At 39.6% G+C, this 22,154-nt stretch overlaps 1 protein-coding gene and 1 non-coding gene across 9 annotated transcripts in view; one reads left to right on the top strand and one right to left on the bottom strand.

Moving 5' to 3' along the window:
- Positions 1 to 22,154, top strand: part of ADGRL3 (adhesion G protein-coupled receptor L3) — a 1,168,212-nt gene that overhangs the window by 719,161 nt on the left and 426,897 nt on the right. The window lies entirely within an intron of this gene.
- LOC142444078 (small nucleolar RNA SNORA72) lies at positions 294 to 425 on the bottom strand. The gene has a single exon (XR_012783753.1). It is a non-coding gene; the product is annotated as a small nucleolar RNA SNORA72 (small nucleolar RNA).

Raw genomic sequence — 22,154 nt, 5'->3', positions numbered from 1 at the left:
AATCACAAACGTATAGACTGTTTCAGAGCCTGGAAGCCCCTGAGATGTGCAAATGGCTAATCTGCTGACCTGCAAGCTGGAAGCTTGGTGGCATTAGCCCACTCAGAGGTGCTTCACCTGGTGGTTTAATGCCCAAATAATCAGCCATTGAAAACCTTATTTCTTCAGCACAGTTCTGCTCTGCACATGTGGGGTTATCCTGAGTTGCAATCAATGCCACAGCAACTGCCATTGAATTGGTGGCCTAAACTCTCTGCCATAAAGTCAGTTCTTTTTTTTTCTTTCTTTTTTTTACTTATCACCAGCATTTAAAAAGCCAGGCTCAGGGAAAGAACTCAGCCTGGGGACACATGCATGGTCTTAATATAGCGAATGTTTAGCCTGCCCTGGCTACCACAAAACCAGGACAGCGAGAATATTCGCAGCAAAGTCAGTTCTGATTCCTAGAGACACACAGGCCTGGGTAGAACAGCCCTGTGGGTGTTCTAGACACTAACTCTTTATGGAAGTAGAAATCTTCATCTTTCTCCCACGAGTGGTTGGTGGTTTTGAACTGCTGACCTTGTGGTTAGCAGCCCAACTCGTTACTCACTATGCCGCTAGGACATCTAACTGGTTGCCTAGATGGACTCAATTAGAATCTTTGGAAGACGGCCCAGAATCTATGTTTAAACCAGCTTTGCCAGGGCATGCTAATACTTTTTGGAGTTGGTGCTCATGTTGTGAATGTATTTAAACCCAACATTGTTCTTGGGGAGGTGTAAAGGAAAGGATGTGTTTAATATCACAAATCATATTCAATTCAGCTGGTGAGATCCCATCACTCAATTGATTGTGATGTATAGGTTGGGGAAACAGTGGCATCAGTGAGAGAACATGGACAGACCTTGGGTTTCAGAAACCAGGTTTCCAGATGAAGGTCTGATCTGACATTCTGTAATGACATCCTCATGACATCCCGAATCTGCTAGCAGAGATCAGTGCATGATTGAGCAGGAACCTGTCTGGATGGCATCCCTACTTAGTCATTTCAGTCTCGCATCGTCCATAAAACTGTGAGAAAGCTAATTTTGATCCTTCAGCAATACATACAACACACACTTGAAAGAACCTTATTTCTAAATGTTATCTAGCAAAATCTTACAAATAACCTCTGGAGTCTTGGGTGGAAGTGAACTACGTTGTAACTTCAGGAGAGTAATATGTTATTGACAACAAAAGGTGCAAAACCTCACTGCCAGCATGAGGGCACAGTTTGAAGATATTGAAATCATATAAGCATCATTTCAGAAACATTGATTTTTGTGATTCATTTTTAAAGAATATCTTAATTATATTCAAACAGGTGTTTGGATTGAAACGCTATATTTCAATTTTCTGTGTGAAGGTTTTATCAGCATTGATTATTCTGAATGCCTTGCTTTTCAACAGAGTAGAAGGAAAATGGTCTTAAATAGACACTTAGAGAGTATATTTTGTATGACTGGTATTTAGATTGCCATCAATATCTTGAAACTAATCGTAGCATGTGTAAGTGAAAGGTTGTGTGCCCTACGCTGCTATAGGAAGGAAATGCACTGTAGAGTTTCTCTTTGGAAATTGATTTCTAAGAGAAATCCCTTACATTTAAAAACCAATAATAATCTATTTGAAACTTCTTTTGAAATGAGTATGATTGCCATGCCATAATTCTAATTTAGCAGTGAAATGGCAGGAAATATTGAAAGCTGATCTATAAAGATAACTTCTATGAGCCAATAACATTTTCCCCTTTCAACACAAACTCCAGATCAGGTAGAAGGCTCATAAGACTTTTCATAAACCTCAGTAAATATTGGCATGAAGAGCATAAAACCCTAGCCTTTCCAGTCTTGCATTTGATTCCAAGTATGTCAAAGTCCCCAAATACCAGATACTTATGTGAAACTGAGACCACCAGAATGCCAAGTTTGTGGCAGTCCCTTACGTCTACAAACGTATGCAGAAACTAGACACGCAGGCTCCTCAGAGCCAGAATTTGGATCTGCTGCTTCCTTTATACCGAAGGCCACATGTGGAACTAGGGCCACCGTAACAAACTGGCGCGTATAACGCAGTTCTCGAGCAAGAGTCAAATCTGATCTTGAACTGGCTGAGAGAGAGGGGAAAAAGTTACATTTATTGATGTGAAAGAGATTCTCTCTGAATAGAGCCCTGAAGAAACATAAAGTGCACAGTTTTGGAAAGCTGGTAAAATGGTGAAACTGTTGAACAAAAAACGCAGGAAACAGACCCCTAATATATAATATTTTATTTTAATTGTATGTTGTTGTTTCATGTAGGAACCGTAAACTATCATGCATTTGTTACTTTAACACAAAATGAGACAGATATTTAAATAATAGTGTATAATATAGTGTTCTTTAGCCTGTTGGAATAAAACAGATGCTACTATTAATTGATGAAAATTTTAAAGGAGTGTTTTACTTGAATTTCCTTGAAAGAAGTTGGCTTAAGCATAGTCAATGAAATAGCCTCTGGTCTTAAGGCTAAAACGAGTACTTTATTTGGGTGACTTGAAACCATCCCAGGAAAGAAGAAGAAAATGAAAGAATTAGCGTAGTGCAGTACGCGGGCCTCCTAGAGTCGTACTCCTCAAGATGCGGGTTTCCAACAGCAGAAGTGGTATGGCGCCTCGTCAGACAATTGAGAATAGCAACACCATACACTCCCATGATCCCTCTCCTTGGCACGCACCCTCGCAAAATAAGAAACGCCAGCAGACACATGTACACCTGTGGTTATTGCAGCTCTTGTCACAATGCAAAGCTGATGGAAACCACTTAGATGCTAATAGATGGAGAAATAAGCTTTAGTACTTGCACATATTGGAATACTACTCGCCCCTAAGGAAACACTTCATGACATGGAGGGATTTGCAGGACATTATGCTGAGTGAAGTCAGTTAGTTACGAAAGGACAAATATTGTAGATCACTGTTAGAATCTTTGGACTCATATATGTATTGCCCTATTATAGACAACATTATACTTCAAGATTGATCTTGCTAGTTTTGATGATGAGTGCAACATTATTCCCCTTGAATTTATCATTCCTAGCTTCGTCTTATGGCACTATAATCTGACAGTGTTTTGCTGCTGTTCTCTCAGAAGTGGACAGCTTATTCTTTCTTTATAATCTGTTTGGAATTTGGAAGCTCCACTGTGGGCAAGCCTCCTGATATTTAAAATACCAGTGATATCATTTCCATCATCACAATAACACATGCATCACCAGAGTAAAAGCTGAGAGGCAAGTTGTAGGGATATATATGTATTTACCACTGATTTGACATATTCCAGCACATACTAACAAGTAGATTGTCAAACATTTCTAAAACATGCACATACACACAGACACACTGTTTGATAGTAAACCATAATACAAACAGCGTTGCCAATTCCTTTTCCTTTGCCCACTGCAGGGTTGCTCGGCCTTGGCACTGTTGGCAGTTTGGTCTGGATAATTATTTGCTGTAGGGCATTGTAGAGCATTCAAGGTACATTATAGAACATTCAGCAGGCCCCTTGGCCTCTACCCATTGCAAATCAGTAATGCTCTCTACTAGTGTGACAACCAGGCATGTTCCAGACAGTATCAAATGACTTGTAGACGATAACGTCATCTCCAGGTGAGAACTACTTGATTACTGGACAATATTTGAGGAAAATCTGAGTTTCCGCGCTGATACAGAATGCTAACAAACTTTAGTGACTCAAAAGAGAGTGCATGTAGAGTACGGATTGCTCAAAGCCCAGTGGTTGTTTCTGATGTGATTTGGTTTTATTTTTAACTTGAGCATATCATTGATATGCAGACAGCTGTTTTAGAGTCATATTTCTCTGTTGAAAAGTTGGACCTGAGATACGTTTAGTGGACGGATCATAGTCTCTGTTCAGGTTACCTTTTACCAATCCTCACCTAGCACCCTTTGGCTTCCTCTTGCTTCCTCTGGCTTCCCTACTGCCACGAGGCCTGGGTCAGTCATGCCTGCACTCTCTCGTTCCTCCCATAAGACTCTATTTTTCTGTTGGGGTTGATAATCCATTGCAATGGCCACACAGAACTGACAGATAATACTCACATTTAAGGAATGTTTCTTGGAGACATTACTAGAAATACTGCCAACGAGGAACAGTAAACATTACAAACACTAGTCTACAGCAAGCCCTCGCCTCAGCCAGATTCCAGCCTCTCTCTAATTCTCAGCCTCTGAGTCTTGGGATCCCTTGACCTCGGCCTCTGTGTCTGCCTTATAGTCTCATGGTCTCAGTGCAGCTCCTGTATTCTGTTTTGTTCCCTCTGATCTCAGCCTCTCCCACTTCTGGCAGAGGAGTGGAACATGCTGTACTTGGTGATTCTTCTTTCAATGGACCTGGAATTTCTCTCTTCCTGCTTCAAAGATGACTCATGATTATAGTCAGGGGGTGGTAACAAAAACGGATCAATCCTCTCTGCACATTCCCTGTTTACATTTTCCTACCCAGTCATTTGGTGGGAGTTAGAGAGATATGGAGAGAAAAAGCCATATTAAGAAATTTCACTCAACCACACATCCTAATTTTCAGTAACTTAAAAATAATCTTCATAAAGATTAACCAAAACAAAGCACAATAATCAACTTTATGTGGGAAAAAAATTCCGGATAAATGGACACACTGCTATCACCACTCAATGCCAGCAAGTTGATTTGACCCATAGCAACCCTATAAAACAGAATAAAACTGGCCCCGTGAGTTTCCAAGACAATAATTCTTTATGAGAGTAGAAAGTCTTGTCTTTCTCCCATGAAGTAGCCGGTAGTTTTGAGCTGCTGACTTTAAGATTAGCATTAAGTAAAGTTAGTACTAAAGATGGAGAACAAAGATGCTTCCCACTTCCCCAAATTAAAACCTACAATAACGCCTCAGTCGTCAAAATAGTTTCATACTGATATAATGACAGACACACAGACCAATAGAACAGAATTGAGAACCCAGAAATAAGGCCCTCCACCTATGGATAACTGATCTTCAAAAATGGGCTAAAATCCCTTAAATGGGAAAGGTCCAGTCTCTATAACATATGGTGCTAGTTAAAACTGGATCGATTTACAGAAAAGTAAACCAAGATTAATATATCATACCTGATGCCAAAACCGCTCAAGAAGAATCAAAAACCTACCTGTAATTCCCAAAAGTCTAAAGAGCTTTAAAGAAGAAAAAGAGTCAAACTTAGGGCAATAATATGTGCCATACATTGTCTACCAAACATAACCAAAAATGAATGAAAAGTCAATCAACTGTTAGATCCTTTCCTAGCCTAAGCTTATATCATATTACACCAGCTATAGCATATCCATCGTATTGTATCATATCAACAAACTCAGATTGATGCCCCCTTATGTTCCTCGCACCATCATCTCACACCCGCAAGAACCACTCCTACACGTATTCTCCATGTTTCTGTTTAAAAATATATGAAGATTCTAGAAGTTCTTTCGGTGCGTAGCACATTTCTACTTGGGTCGCTATCTGTACTTCATCTTTTGATGTTCACTGGGACCTAAGTGAAGTTATAGGTTTAGAAGCAATAATATGTGGTGAGTATGTTTCCTGGGAACATGATATTGTGAGGCATCTGCCTCAGGCAATACTCCAGACAGCTCCAGATGCCATATCAGAACTCACAACTGGACTAAACTCTTCAACTGTGCTTGGAAGTGATAATGGTCTCCCTGCTAATGGATTGGCTAGAAATGATGGAAGAATCCATTCAGACGGGTGGGATAGTACTGCTGCCTGAAGTAATGCCATGGGACTAGGGGCCCAATGTCCCCATTCCTGATCATCTGCGCATATATCCCTAACCTAAGGTTCAGGGTCCCATTTTGTCTCAGTCTTTGCCCTCACATGAACATCAAGCACTCGTCTCGGTTGGGAATTCAGTTGGCATTTTAATTTAGCCATTCTGATGACAAGACTCTGGATTTGGTTTTAGACAATATCAGCTCTGTTACTGGTAAAAATAAGGGCACAAATAGAAACAATAAAGTCTCTTCTTGGTTCTTGCTGTCTCCAAATTCTGAGCTTTTCTCTTTTATTTATCACTTTTTCTATTGTAAGTAGTACTAACAAACCAGCCTCCATATACTCCATATACTCCATATACATCCTGACAGAATTACAGAAAAATATCAAACACACCCAGAGCCTTACTTCTTACCCGCATTTCATCTATTGGTGGTGATTTTTTTATTTTTTGCATATTCCCATTGTCACCTCACAGCATGGATTAACGGTGGCAGACATCACTGCTAACAGGCTCTGTGTTATCAGTGTGTTAAGACATAATTACAATTGAAAAATAATTTAGAAAACTCATTCTGACAATTTTGTTTCTCTAGAATCACTCCTGGAACCAAATATTATGTTCCATCACGGGGGAATTACTAGGCCTGAAGTGCATTGAGAGTCTTGAGCCAGCTACAATGACATACAACCTGTGTATCACAGTCCCCCAAACAATATTCTACACTCAACTGTGTGGAGTAATGACGGGGGTCTTAACTAGCAAGTGACCATCAAAGCAGCATCTATTGATTTCTCTCCATTTGGAGAAAATTAAAGAAAATAAAATACTTAGGGAATCAATTAGTTTAAAAGTCTAAACCATGAAAACCATAGTTTTCTTGCCCTGAAGACGTGAAAAACTAGTTACTGAGCAGCTCCATTAGTGAACCCGCTGAGGACAACACAGACGCTCCCAGGCAGGATGAAGATGCAGAGCAGAATTTGAATTCGTGGAGAGTCAGTGTACTGCCCTCCTAGAGCCTAGTGGAATCTCCAAGACTATGACCCTTCGAAACCGTTCAAGCCTGGGGTTAACTCACTCATATCCGTTAATCACTTACAGCTGAATAAAAGACAGGCCCACACACTGAACAGTGACACTCTGATGGGGCTTACACCTCAGAGTAATCAACCATGGGAGACAAAGCAAGACAATATTTGTCCTCAAACTAAGCTCAGAAGGCAGGATACGGTAGGAAAGAAGAACAAATGGAGCTGGGAAAAGGCGTACTTAGAGAGGAAGTAAGTATTGTTGCACTGAGGGGATTGCAACTAATGAAAGAAAAATGTGGATAAGTTATTGAATGGAAAACTAATTTGGCCTGTAAACTCTCATCTAAGCCACAATAAAAAGTAAAAATGATTAACCATTAGCTTTTCACCGACCAGGAGCCTGTACTGTAGTGGGATTTTTAAAAGCAGTGTATGTGAGTGGAAGGGTGTGGTCCAACATTTCAGTCTACTGAGATAACCAGCTAGATTTTAATTGTTCTTTGATTCTTGCTCATATACACCCAATCGAGCACACCTGAACTGCTCCGTATCATTTCCAAGGGTGTAATCTTTAAAGAACCCTGGCAGCACGGTGGACTAAACATTGGGCTGGGAACATCTCGAGTGTAGCAATTCCACCCCACCGGCTGCTCCACGTTTGAAAGATGAGTTGTTTGCTATCAAAAAAAAAAAGGTATAGTTTTGAATACCTATGTGGTAGGTAGTTAGATGATTTATGTCAACTTGTAGATGGATGAAAGTGTTGCAGTAGAATCCAATCCATCAATCAGGGCATGGCCTGATAATGTCTCCTTCAGGGTGTGGTCTTTTTACGATGAGGGAAAACTGGGAAGCTCCCTCTCTCTCTGCCCCTTCATCTTACTGTCTGCTGGGACTTCCGCCACTGACCTTGAGAGCTGCAAGGGCCCTGTCATGTTTCCACCGACTTGGATCCAAATGATTCTGCACTCCCCTGGCCATGATCTTCGTACATTCTGCATCAGTGCATGTGGCTGCATGGGTTTGAAGAGGGACTGGTGGACCAGAACTGGAAGGATGGGCTTAAGTTGGCATGGGCTGGGACACCTTCTTCATATGATTTTGCTTCTTAATATAAAGCTCCTTCTTACACATAGATGAGATCACCACGGGATTTGTTTCTCTAGACAACTGCCCCAACACACCCTTTCTTTAGGAGTCGGTCATTAGAAGTTGGATTCTGCTCCATGACAATGCGTTTGGGTTTGGTGCATTAATTCTGACTGCCAACTTCGGGGTTACAGCCAAGCGCTGAACCACTGCATCACCAGGGTTGCTCCACCTCACACCATAGGCCTACAGATGAATCACGTGTGCTGAGTCCTCCATGAGCAAACGAAATCTCTCTATTTTATTTAATTGCCTTACCTTCCCAGGAGCCAAAAAACAAATGAGTCCGATGATTCTCATAGAAAAAAAAGAGGACCTGTTGCAAAGGGCTTAAGTGGAGAGCAAATGCTTTGAAAATGATTAGGGCAAAGAATGTACAGATGTGCTTTATACAATTGATGTATGTATATGTGTGGATTGTGATAAGAGTTGTATAAGAGCCCCTAATGTTAAAAAAAAAAAAAAGGAAACCAATGTAGTCCATTAATATTGCCCTTCTAACTCACAGTGATTCTCACTCACAGGGACCCTATGGGACAGAGTAATACTGCCTACAGGTCTCAGACAACGTCTTCAGGAATAAAAAGACTCATCTTTCTTTAGCAGAGCAGCGGGTGGTTTTGAACTGCTGACTTTGTGGTTAACAATCCACTCATAGCTACAACGCCACCAAAAATCTTCACTAGAAAAGACACTCCCCTAATTTATGGATTGTAAACAAAAGCTTTTGAGTTTGTGCCCAAATTTAATATCATGGGAATTTTAAGTATAACAAAGATAACCATGCTGATAAAAAAAAAAAAACGGCCATCAAGGCTATGTCAACCTGTAGCAAGCCTACAGGACAAGGTAGAACAACTCCTGTGTTTCTGAGACGGTGACTCTTTCTGGGAGTAGACACCCGCATCTGTCTCCCAAGCAGTGGCACACACTTCCCCAAGGAGAAAGGATTCGCCACAGGGGTAAAACCTTCATTTGATTCTGAACAATACATCTCAGAAGGTTTTCTTGGTTTTGTTTTTAAAATGTTAATCATACTGATCTTCTGAAATAAATGGGTAAATTATTTTTTAGATATCTAACTAAGAAAATAAGAACGAGATTGATTCTAAGAATAAGCTAGTGAAACCTTAGATCTAATTTTGAGGTACTGAAATCTAAAATCAAATTTTGTGTATGTCTTTCAAAGTGAGAGCTATACAATGAAGCGTGGTTTGTGCATTAATAGTTCACAGAGTATTTTAAGACTGACATTGAACTGGCAAAGTTAACAAAGGGTTTATAGTTTGTCTCTAGAAATTGGCCCAGCGGCAAGGAGGAGGGTTTATGTTTATTTTTCAGTGCCTTGAAGATCCATTATCTCTCAGTCTTATCAAATGCATCTGAAACACTGGGGAAGGTTAATGGATTTTCTTTTTTCTTCCATGATAAAGGTGAATTCATATTTCTTTATAGGAAACGTAATGTGATCAAAATGATACCATTGCTGTCTTTATTCTGGTAAACGTGTGACACATTCCAGAAAAGGAAAAGGAGTATCATTTAACTTATCTTATAAGAGGGTATAACAGGGAATTTGTTAATAATCACCTTCATATTCTACATGTTGTCTACATGTCTTTTTTATTTTTAATCATTTTATTAGGGGCACATACAACTCGCCACAGTCCAAACATACGTCAATTGTGTAAAGCACATTTGTGCATTCATTGCCCTCATCATTCTTAAAACAAGTGCTCTCCATTTAAGCCCCTCGTATCAGCTCCTCATTTCCCCCCTCTCCCTTTTTCCCCCTCCCTCATGAATCCTTGATAATTTATATATTATTATTTTGTCATTATCTTACACCATCTGATGTCTCCCTTCACCCACTTTTCTGTTGTCTGTCCCACAGGGAGGAGGTTATATGTAGATCTTTGTAATCGGTTCCCCCTTTCCACCCTACCCTCCCTCCACCCTCCCAGTATCGCTACTCTCACAACTGGTCCTGAAGGGATCATCCACCCTGAATTCCCGGTGTTTCCAGTTCCTATCTGAACCAGTATACATCCTCTGGTCTAGCCAGATTTGTAAGGTAGAATTGGGATCATGATATTGGGGGGGGGGGGGATGAAAAGCATTTAGGAAGTAGAGGAAAGTTGTATGTTTCATTGTTGCTACATCGCACCCTGACTGGTTCGTCTGTTCCCCGTGACCCTTCCGTAAGGGGATGTCCAATTGTCTACAGATGGGCTTTGGGTCTCCACTCTGAACCCCCTTCATTCACATTGAGATGATTTTTTGTTCTGGGTCTTTGATGCCTGATACCTGATCCCATTGACACCTCATGATCACACAGACTGGTGTGCTTCTTCCATGTGGGCTTTGTTGCTTCTCAGCTAGATGACTGCTTGATTGTCTTCATGCCTTTAAGACCCCAAATGCTATATCTTTTGATATCTGGGTACCACCAGCTTTCTTCACCACATTTGCTATGCACCCATTTTGTCTTCAGCGATCATGTCGGGAAGGTGAGCATCACAGAGTGCCAGGTTATTAGAACAATGTGTTCTTGCATTGAGGAAGTACTTGAGTAGAGGCCCAATGTCCATCTGCTACCTTGATAGTTAACATTTAAATGTATGTACATAGATCTATTTCCCTATCATTGTATATAGATATATTTACATATGTACATGCCTGTATTTAGACCTCTATAAATGCCCTCTGCCACCTAGTTCTTTCCTCTATTTCATGTTACTTTCCTGTTTCCACCTAGGTATTACATATCTCCTTTTAGATTGGACGTAAGCATGTAGACATTTCTGCGTGAGTTATGTAGCATTTTCAGTGACAGTAATCTATAAGGTACTTATGGTATTTTTTCACTGTAAATTTGCATTATTTTCATCACTAACTGATAACATAGAAAACACAATTTTAAAATATATGTATTTATTTCTCAACATTCATTGAATAGTCATTAGTCACTTTTCTGGTGCTATAGACTTACCTTAGGAGTCCTGTTAGTATAGTGGGTTGTGCTCTGGGTTGCAAACCACAAGTTCAGCAGTTTAAACCACCTGCAACTCTCCGGGAGAGGGAATACACCCCCATCGCCCCCACCTCTCCCACCAAAAAAAATTCACCAAATCAGAAGAAAGCTCCGTTGGGCAGAGCTTTCATAGTATGCATTTTTCCTACTAGGTGAGCATGAAGCAACTCTCTCGGGGTTAGTGCACCCAGTGCCACCTTCTGGGAAGGTTCTTTCTGGTCACTGTCAATTTTTTCCTAAAAGGGGTTTTGCTCAAACCTCATTTTCTGTGATGGTCGATTTAAGAGAACAGTTTTAGGCTGTGAAATTTTGTTTCCTGCTCAGGAAAAATGCTGTGGAAACTGTTGTGATGTTCAACACAGCTTACAAGAACAGTGCTTTGGGGGAAAACTCAAATATAAGAGTGTTTTTCTCATTTCAAAAAAGGTGAAATATCAATTGATGACAAACCTCATTCTGGATGTCCATCAGCTTCCCAATTGTACTAAAATGTTGACTTGTACATTTGGAGTTCATTCTACCAGGTCAGACTGTTAATTAAACTTTCTATTTAGATGTTCTGAAATGACTGCATAACAGGGAGCCACAAAAAAGGCCTGAATTGTGGCAGATAGGGAACTGGTCTTGCCACCATGACAATGCAGCTGCGCATGCAACCCTCTCAGTGTGCCAGTTTTTGGCAAAACCCAGCATGCCTTTCTTGCTTCACACGCGTTACTCACCTAACCTTGCTCTGTGCAACTTCTTTGAGTTTCTACAAATGAAGAGGGACATGAAAGGACAGCGGTTTGATGACAGAGAAGAGGAGAAAAATAAAAACGAGGCAGGTGCTGTAAGCCATCCAAACAGATGAGTTTGGAAAATGTTTCTGAGATAGAATCACAGATGTGACAAATGTATTAAGTGTAATGGAGGGTACTTTGAAAGTGATAATGTTGTTTTGTAAGAACAAATTTTAATACATAGCTTTGAAAAATAAAATCTGGGTTTTATTTTAGGTACCCCCTCATAGATGAGGTTTTCTACTCCCGTGCTTGGGAAGCCACTGGGCACTTCTGCTTTGTCCACTGCGGGTCAGAATTGACTTGATGGCAATAAGTGAGTGAGAGTGGTGGATTTATCTAGGAAGCCTTATACTTAGGGGTAGTGGTGGTTAAGCACTTAGTTGCTAACCACAAGGTCAATGGTTTGAACCCACCCGCCTCGCAGAGGAAAAAGCGGTGTGCTTCCATATGGGTTTACAGTCTTGGAAACCCTATAGCACAGTTCTATCTTATGTTTTACGGCTATTTTCACCACTGTTAACTCCACAGCGATGGGTATAGATTTGCCTGTGTGGTAAAAATGATTAAGTGCTTGACTATCAGACAAAGAGTTAGTAGTTCAAATACACACAGAAGTTCCTCAGATTACAGGCCTGCTGATCTGCTTCCCAAAAGTCGCAGCTTTGAAAATCCTATTGGAATATTTCCATTCTACACATGCAGGCTTGCTCTTGATAGAAGTAGACTTGATGGCAATCATCACCACCACCAATAAAGAGATTTTTCTACTCTGGACATTTTCTATAAATGGAATCACATTATAAGTGGTGTGTGTGTATGTGTGTGCGTGTGTGTGTGTGTGTGTGTGTGTGTGTGGTCTCTTTAACAAAGCATAATGTTTTCAAAATTCATTCATGTTGTAGCATTTATTATTAGTTATTTACTTTTTATGGCTGAATAATGTTTTATGATATGGACATGCCACATTTCTTTCTTTACGAGTTTGATTGACATATAGTTCACATAACATACAATTTAATAATTCAGTCATATTAAGGAGAGTTGTGTGATCATCACTACAATCCCTTTCAGAATGCTTTCTTCTTGCGCTCATTGTTAGCGCTCCACGTGCTCCAACCTCTACTGCTCTTTTCCTAGGTATTTATTAATCCAGTTACCATCAGTGTGGATTTTCTTATCCTAGATTTTATATATAAAATATTAATACAAAATGCAAACAGAAAGCAAACAAACCTCCAAACCCCAAAACCTTGGCAAAACAAAACAGAAGAACTTCAATGAACTTCAAAGAAAGCAGAATTTATTAAAAATTGAAACAAATTGCATGATCTAATGGATGGATGAATGGATTGTAATAAGAGATCTAATAGCCCCCAATACAATGATTTTTTAAAAAATGAAACAACCTTAAAATGGGTAAAAAGGGTAGATCAAATTATCAGGTGCTATATTTTAATCTGACCACATCTGTCTGATTGAAGTTACAATGCTCGCTCTCTGAGAGGTATTCACAAGCCTGGACTGTGGCCAGAGGGGATTCACTGAAGGCTCTATGCATGCGGGCATCCTGCACATGCATTTTGAGCTCCACAGCTCCCACTGTCATCAAAGATTTAAAAATCTCAGATCCTGTTCTTTCTAATAGCTAGACAGCATCTGCTTTGTTCAGCACGCTGTGCTGTAGCACCCATGTCTTCAGTGATCTCTTCATGAGAGAAGTGTTCAGTAAGACCATGTCATAAGAGCTAATGGTTCTTAGATATGACGCCCTCCAGCAGACACCAGTTTCCTAACCGTGGGTGGCAGTCACCTGCTTCTTCTCACACCAGAGCGTCTCAGGCGTATGTCTCAGGGAGTATGTCGTTCCTTAACTCTGCTACATGTGAGTCTGAGGGAAGGCCCGTTCAGTTAGTCAGATCACACTTATTAGGGAATGGACAGTTAGGTCGTTGCAAACTTTAGGCTATTGTGAACAGTTCGCCTACAAATACTTGTACATGGCTTTGTGTAGATATACTTGTCTGTATATTTTCAGTTCTATTGGAGTATAAATTCTGCTTTCCATGGTAACTTTATGTTTAGTCATCTGAAGAATTGTAAGATTGATTTTCAAAGTTTCTGCACTATCTTATAATCCCACCATACATATATAAGATTTTTTATTCCTCTGCCTCTTGGTAACATTTATTATTATGTATTTTTAATTACAGTTGTTCTAGTGGATGTAAAGTAATATCTCATTATAGATTTTGATTTGTATTTCCCTGATGACGAACAATGCTGAACATCTTTTCATTGGCTTATTCTTTAGAAAAATGTCAAGTCAGATCCTTTCCCCATTTTTAAATAAGGTTATTTGTCTTTATTACTGGTCTGCAAATATTCTTTATATTTCTTTTGAGATCTGTACTATATAAATGATTATCTCTAATCTGTATATTATCATTTCACTTTAATCCAAAAAAGTTCATTTGGATGAAGTTCAATGTATCTGTTTTTCAAAATCTTATTTATGCCTCCATGTCATATATAAAAAAAATCTAATGCAAATTTGCAATGATCTATTCTAATATTCCATTACATAAGTTTCATCTTTTTAGGAATTGCACTTTTAGGTTTCTGATCCATTTTAATTTTAATTTTTTATATAGTGTAAAGTAGGGGTCTCACTCCATTATTTTGCATTTGGACATCCAGTTTTCCCTGGATTCATGTCAAAAAATATATTCTTTCTCCATTGAATTGTTTTAACCTTCCTTCCTTTCCAATAATTTTTATATATGTATAATTTTATATACATACTCATTCTTCTCAGTGATTCAACTGACACTCATATTTTCAACAATTGCACAACAGTGTTTGTTTTGTTTTTAGTGTAGTGAGTTTCCCAAGAATAGAGACTGTGCATTTCATTTTGTTTTGCTTTTAATTTTTCATTCTGTCAGTGCCTGCTACATAATAAACACTTAGGAAATATTTGGTAAGTTAAAGGATAATATTTTAGATCTTTCTTGGACTATAGTAGTATTCTGATGACTAATAATACTTGGATTTGGGATTTGAACATGGGCTGCAAAAATAAGGTATAAACTAACAAGCATGCAATAAGAGGCAAAAGTAGGTAAATCTATAAAATTAGGTTGAGGTGATTGTTTTCAGGCCTTGAGCCTTGCTAAGGATTTTTATAGTTTGTCAAATTATGTGTTTAAGCTTCCATAGAGGGTGATGGTGGTTGGTTGTTAGCCTGGGAAAGGGGGGCCATATCTTACCAATTCTCACTTCCCTGTTTTCATGAGGCACGGAAAATGCAAGCCTTCATTTTCCATCTTTCTTTACCCTATTCCTATGCCAGTCATTGCTCCTGCGGCCTTCTACTTCTATAATAGGTTCAGTAATCTGTTTTAACAGGCACAAAGAACTTTCAGACAAACTCACAATGAAAGAGGTTTGTTGTGGGATTTACCAGGTTACTAAGAGTCAGGAACCACCACCAAGCACCCAGTCACTGGGCTCCACCAACAGCTGTCCTCAGTCAGCTCTCAGCCCCGTGGTCCTTTGGCTTTTTCCTTTGTGGCCCAGGAAGGCCTCCTGTCTTCCTCACAGGTCATCCAGTCTTGCTGCTGCTCCGTGTTCTAGCTCTTTCTTCCTTTGCCTTGTCACTGGTCTCAGCCTGACTACTTCCCTCTGTCCCGTAGGTTCAGTGCCACATTCTCTGATGCCTCTTGTTTCAGCCTCCACCACTTCAAACAGAGTTCTCGAAAGTGCTCCTCTGGCGGTCCTGGGATTTCCCTCTCTGTCTGATGTCTCTTATATGCAGAGGAACGGCTGTGATGGAAGTCGTCTTTCTTTCTTTTTTCTTTCTTTCTTTCTTTCTTTCTTTCTTTCTTTCTTTCTTTCTTTCTTTCTTTCTTTCTTTCTTTCTTTCTTTCTTTCTTTCTTTCTTTCTTTCGCAGACCATACTCCCCAGGGAAACAAAGCGTGTGACCTGGCTCACATTTTCTACCAAGGTCAGAATTTAATTGTACACTAATCCTCCGCTGGAGTGGCAGAGAACTCTCTCTAAATTGGGCTTATTGCCACGGGCATAGAGTCCAGGATTCTGATATGTAATATGAGGAATTATGGCTAGAAAGGCCATTTAATTGACAGCATTTTAGGTATGAACAAAATAGAGTTCTGTTTTATATTAATTTTTCTGTAGAATATATAAAAAGGGGTACAAGAAGGGAGCAAACGTTGGAAATATCACTTTGGGGTCATTGAACTCACCAGAAGTTCTACGACAGTGGTGCCATAGTGGGGAGGATGGAATGAGTTTCGATTTTTGATTGTTATTTAGACAAGATATCAGACTAGAACATGTAAAATCATACTAGGGCTAGAATAATTCTTCCCATATATATCATTGTGCTTTTAGAAGTTTTAGTGGGAGGTTTGGGCTACCTGGTGGATCAAATAGTTAAGCACTGGATTAGCCCAAAGGTAACATAATAACCTGAAGGTTAGACCCACCCAGACGTGGTTCAGAAGACAGGCCTGGTGATCTGTCTTATAAAGCTCTGAACCTTGAAAACTCTGTACATCGGTTCTACTATATACACAGTGTCAGCTGGACGGAAGCTAACTAACAATGAGGTGGTAGATATAGGAGGTGGTCGGTATTAGAATACATAGAGGTAGTGTAGAGAAAGGGAGAGTATAGATACTTTGGATGATTGAAAGAATCAAAACAGGAATTAAAGATTTTCTGAGGTGCATGTGCGTGTGTGTGTGTGTGTGTATTGTTGTTGCACTGGAGATGGAAAATACTTTTGAAAGTCAAAGTCACTGAATTAATTCCATAAGGCATTTAAAAATTGTTACCAGGAAACAGATCGAGGTTTTAAGTATCTCCTCCCTTGCTTCTTGTCCCATTTGCAAGAAAGAATTCAGGGGAGGAAAGCATTCAGACAAGGGTTAGAGAAAAGGTGTGAATAAGGATTGAATGGAATAATTGAGTTTATTAAGGAGGGTCCTTGGTGTGAAACGCCAATGGGGCCCCCAGCCAATTCAAGGGGCTCATACAATGAGCAGCCTGATGGTGCACCTCTCGCCATGGGCTGGCTTTCTGGTGTGTCTTCTGCTATTGGCTGACTTTATGTAGCACACTTCCCCTTTCCAGATATGTGCACCCCGGGACTCCGGACTTCTTGCTGTGTCATTTTCACCGAGGACATGAAACTGGGAGCAAATTCAAAATTTGGCTGGTTGTGTGAACCCTATCTTTCCCCACCCACATGCTTTCACTATCTCCCTCTCTTCTTCTTCTTCTTCTTCTTCTTCTTCACTGCCCTTCACCCTTCATTCTTTCTTCTTCTCCTCCTCCTCCTCCTCCTTTCTTGTGCAGGGAAGGAAAGGTGGGGAATGTGCCTCCACCTCCCTTTTGTGTTAGAATTCTTTCTTGTGTCAGCCTTTTTCCTCTTTGACAATTCTGTCTCGCTAAAAAATAATCCCTAGGAAAGTATATCATTCAATTCACAGGGTTTGTTGGTTTTACTTTTACATAGTTTACTCATTAGCTAAATGGGCCTTTCTATAACTGTCTTATTTATCTAGTGCTCAAAAACAAACAAACAAACAAAAACATCTCACTGCCATCAAGTCAATTCCGACTAAAATCGACCTTTTAAGACAGAGCCGAGCTGCCGCTTCAGGTTTTGAGACCTTACATCTTCACAGGAGCAGACAGCCTGACCTCCCTGAGGAGCAACTGCTGTGCTTGAACTGCTGACCTTGTTGTTAGCAGCTCAGGGTGGAGCCAACTGCTAAGCGGGAGACACTAAAACATGCAAATGTATTGTTGCATAGATTAGGAAGCTACAAACCAAATTCAGGCTGACAGCTCTAGGGAAACGCTCTCTCCATGCTCCCAGGGAAGGGCCTAGTGTCTTTTCTCCCTCGGTTGGCCCCCTGTACCTTGGAGAGTTCCCTGTGGCTTGGCATCAGTTTCCCCCTGAGACAGGGAGCTTGCAGCTCAGGGACTCAGCGCCTAGGCTAAGTTCTGCTCTCAGCTCTTCTGTCTTGGTGGTACTGAGGTCTCTGCTTTCGATCCATGTCTTACTAAAAATAAGGTGATGTAGGTCACAAGCCAGAAAAACTTCCCCCTTATTCGTGATCAGGGCTGTGACTTGAGTTGAGGGTGTTTCTCCCATTCTAAGCCCTTACAAGTGCTTAGCTGATCACATCAGGGGGGATGGTTACATAATTATGTAACTACCAAATTATATCCTTCCATAACTGCCAAACCATTGAGAATTGTGACCCAGCCAAGGTTCCACATATATTTGGGGACTGTAATCCAATCCATGACATTAACCAAAATTAACACACAATAGTATACGATTGGAACAGTAGGTCACTAGTGTCTATTACACTTTTGCAGGGGGAAATCTATATCTACCACTAAGAAAATCACAAACATTGCCTTCATCTTTGTTTAAAATTCACTCTAGGACAGCCTGCTTTGCATGTTAATGATGTGGATCCAACTGTATAATAAACGAGAAGCCAAGGATATAAACTTGTTTCAGAGAGCAGGTTTGTTTGTTTTTCCTGATTTCTTCTTAACATGTTTAGCTTGAAAACACATCTGTAAGGCATGCTGATGTGAAAGAAACAATGTGTGATCGTGGAATGGAGTGGCAATGAAGCAAGAAGTTTCCGTTCTCCGATCTCCCACTCAGAAAGCAACTGGACACGAGAGGCATTCGCACGTCTTTGGAAGGCAGAGATAATGTAATAAACAAGGGGCTGGCAGACTTCATTCTGTGTAATGTAATCTCTGGAATCACAAGGCATGAAGCCGCTATAATTTCCCTCTCTCTCTCCATCTCCCTCCTTCCTGGACCCAATTCAGTCATGCAGTTGGGATGCACTGTGGTTGGTGCTTTTCATTAGTTTCATGGTATATTGTTGTGAATTTTCTCTTTAAGTAAAGCCTCAAAATACACTTTTTAAAATATCAATGTGTGATTTTCACAAATATATCTTAGACACATTGACTCACTAGAAATTGAAAAAGCTTAATCTGAGTTTGAAATATATTCCATTTTCTTGTATTTATAGTCAGTGAGCTATTTCACAAATTGAAAAACAAGCATTTAGCGATTTCATGTTTAGATGATTATATATTTAAAAGACTCAGAAACCATTGTCAACGTTCAATAGTGTTCTTGTTGAGCAAATACAGATTTCATGGTCAATTTAGAAATTCTTCTAAATCAGTAATTCTGAGACAAGAGTGATTGTGCTCCCCAGGAGTATTTGGAAGTACTCGGAATACATGGATTTTGGTGATCACAATTAGGGGCAGGGGGAGTTGATGAATCCTACTGTCTTCTAATGGGTCCACTACCATCAAGTGGATTTCTACTCACTGCAATCCTATAAGAAGGGATGGAACTGCCATAGAAACTGGGGGGTTCTAAGATTGAAACGCTTTACAGGAGCAGAAAGCCTCATTTTTCTCCCATAAACAACTGCTGGTTTTGCATGGTTGATCTTGTGGTTAGCAGCCCAACGCATATACTAAAATGCATAAGACAACTTCCAGGTATATTATCTCACCTTGTCTGACTCAAATTCTCAAGAGTGCCATGACAAAGAAACTCGCCTCCAACTGTACATTTGCCAAGACACTTCCATTTTCTTTACGTTCTAATTTATAACTTCTCACAATTATAAAAACAGCGCATATATTAATGCGCTGCTGGTATATAACAATGCCACCACAAAATTAGGAACTAAATTTGCATACGTTATTATCTTAGATATTCTGTGCGTCAAGTATGGAGGCACAACTTAGCAAGGCTGCTGTTAAAGCCAGAGCACAAATTTCGTCTGAAAGATCACCTGGGGGAAGGATCTGATTTCAAATCCTTTCACACCATCAGAGTCAGACTGAGACCCTCAGTTTCCTGCGGGCTCTTGGCTTCAGCTCCTTAGCCCACGGCCCTTCCTCAAGGCAGCTCCAAACATGGTACCTCCTTTCTTCAAAGCCAGCGAACTGTGAGAGTCCCTTTGCAAGAGGAATGAATGTTACACTTTTGAGTACTGTAACCCTGTACCTGAAATCCCATCCATCCGTGACCTTGTCTGTGTTCTAGAGGGTAGGAGCAAATGCAGGTTTCAGCTGCGTGCAAGGGGGCAGCTTGCAAAGAGGCTTGAATACTAGAGGGAGGAAACCACAGACACTATCGTCCTGGGAGTCTGGCCTCCAGGGAGCAATTTCGTTTTTTTTTTCTCTTCTATTTATTTTGGGTTTCATTTGCATGTTTGTCATGGGTTCTTTGTATTTAAAGAGTTATGCTACGTATTAAATGATAAGGGAACTCTTCACATACAGAGAGTCTGCTGGGAAGATATTCACGTTACCATTCACAGGTGTAAAAGATGCTCAGAGCTCATTGTCATGTAGGGATCACCACTTTTTAAAAAATGAGTATAGAATGTTTTCAATATAAAAAACCTTATCTTCCTATAATCAACTCACAAAACTCACATCTCACAAAAGTTAAAATGAGCTTTTAACTTTTTTCTTAGAAGATTTGTAGTAATGTTGCTGTTTAGCTCCTGATGAACCTCTTTGTATTTCATTTTTGTCATCTGCACTCAGACATTTTTTACACCATTTGAAGAGCGGGGGGACAGGAAGATCATCTGAGTTCTGGCAAATTATGGTGGGAAATGCTTGGACGGATATTGAGGAAATAGGAATGTGATGAATAAGATACCACCTGTTGACTAAAGTGTGTTATGTTTCTGAAAACGGAAAGCAGAGGGCGTCCTCTTACATGGTCTTCAAGGTGACTAGTCCAAACCTGCAAACCAGAGCATCTTTGTATTTTAACAAGATAATATCAATGAAAGTTATTGTTATAGTCACTAGCATATTTTGATATCCTGGAATGATATAGCTAATATGACTGTATTGCAAACTGAAAGGTCGGAGATTCAAGTTCACAAGAGTGTCTTAGAGAAGGAGGCCTTCCTTGGTGAATTACTTCCAGCAAAATAAACCGCATGGATCAGAGTTCTACTCTGACACACAGGGAGTCACCATGGGTCGGAATAAGATTCAATCAGCACGGCCACTTTTCAAGTTCTGTCCGCCACTACTGTGAGTGACGTGCAGGACCGTTGCCCAGAGTGGTTTACACCAAATGTTTTATTTGAAACATAGGCATAAGCCTCATTAGTCTTGTTTTTAATTAAAACAATCCTGTGTGTACTAAGGGCAAACCAACTCTTCTCAAATACTTTATCAAACTCTACCACTATACAAGAGTGTGAGAGTTTAGTTCATACCAGTAAAAATAGAGAAATAGGGACTTATTTCCACTCATTAACATTTATTCATAAAATTATATATTTAATGTCTGTAGAAAATGTTCTAAATCTACAAGGAATTCATAAATACCCTTTCCCTTTGTTATTGTTTCTAATTAATATTCATTTGAAATATGAAAATTAAATGGTTTACAGCATTTAGAATATAGTTGCAAATAAGATAAAGAGTAAGTGAAGATAATTTGTTATATAGCATCAAAATACTTATTAAATTATTTCTATCATAAACTAGATTTGATTTGTTACAACAAATATGTCTTGTTATATTAAATTTTATAGACTAGTCTTTACTGGGTAACTTTTCTGTTTGCTTTCACTTTAAGTACCCGCTGAATCATCATTTCTTGATACTGCGTTCTGTTTTGTTTCTTTTCAATTCAAGTCTGTTTAGTCTATACACAGTGTTGGGAATTAATTTTCAAAGTGAGACTGTGCTATGGCAAAGGCTGTAATAGTACAGAAATTGCCGTGCACACGAGGGAGGAAGGGTGCTCCCCAGGAGCGCTATGATCGCATCGCTTCTTCTTATCCACTTGTGTTCTCTTATGATCTGCAAAACGCTCACCTTTTTCATGAAGTATTTCATCTATTAATTAGTTCAAGACATTCTTAATGGTAGTTAGCACATATGGGTTTACCGATAAATTTTATTATGCTGGATAGCAAGTTTACTTTTCACTTTCACAAATGAAACTATGATTTACGTCTTACATAAATTATATGTAATGTATAATTTTTGAGGAGGGATAAATAACCTACTAAGACATTTACTTTTCTTCAAAAGCCTGCCTGCATGGTTGTAATATTTGTAATTTATATGAATATTCAAAGCATTTTCAATGTCGGTTGAGTGCCTATATGTGACATAAACAGGTAGAGAGTAGAATATTGCATTATCATTTATAAATCTGGTTCACAGATTTTTCTGAAACAACA

Source organism: Tenrec ecaudatus, chromosome 3, assembly GCF_050624435.1.
Source record: "Tenrec ecaudatus isolate mTenEca1 chromosome 3, mTenEca1.hap1, whole genome shotgun sequence".
Taxonomy (NCBI): Eukaryota; Metazoa; Chordata; class Mammalia; order Afrosoricida; family Tenrecidae; genus Tenrec; species Tenrec ecaudatus.
Note: the sequence above shows the minus strand (reverse complement) of the source record. Positions and strands in the feature narration are given on the sequence as shown.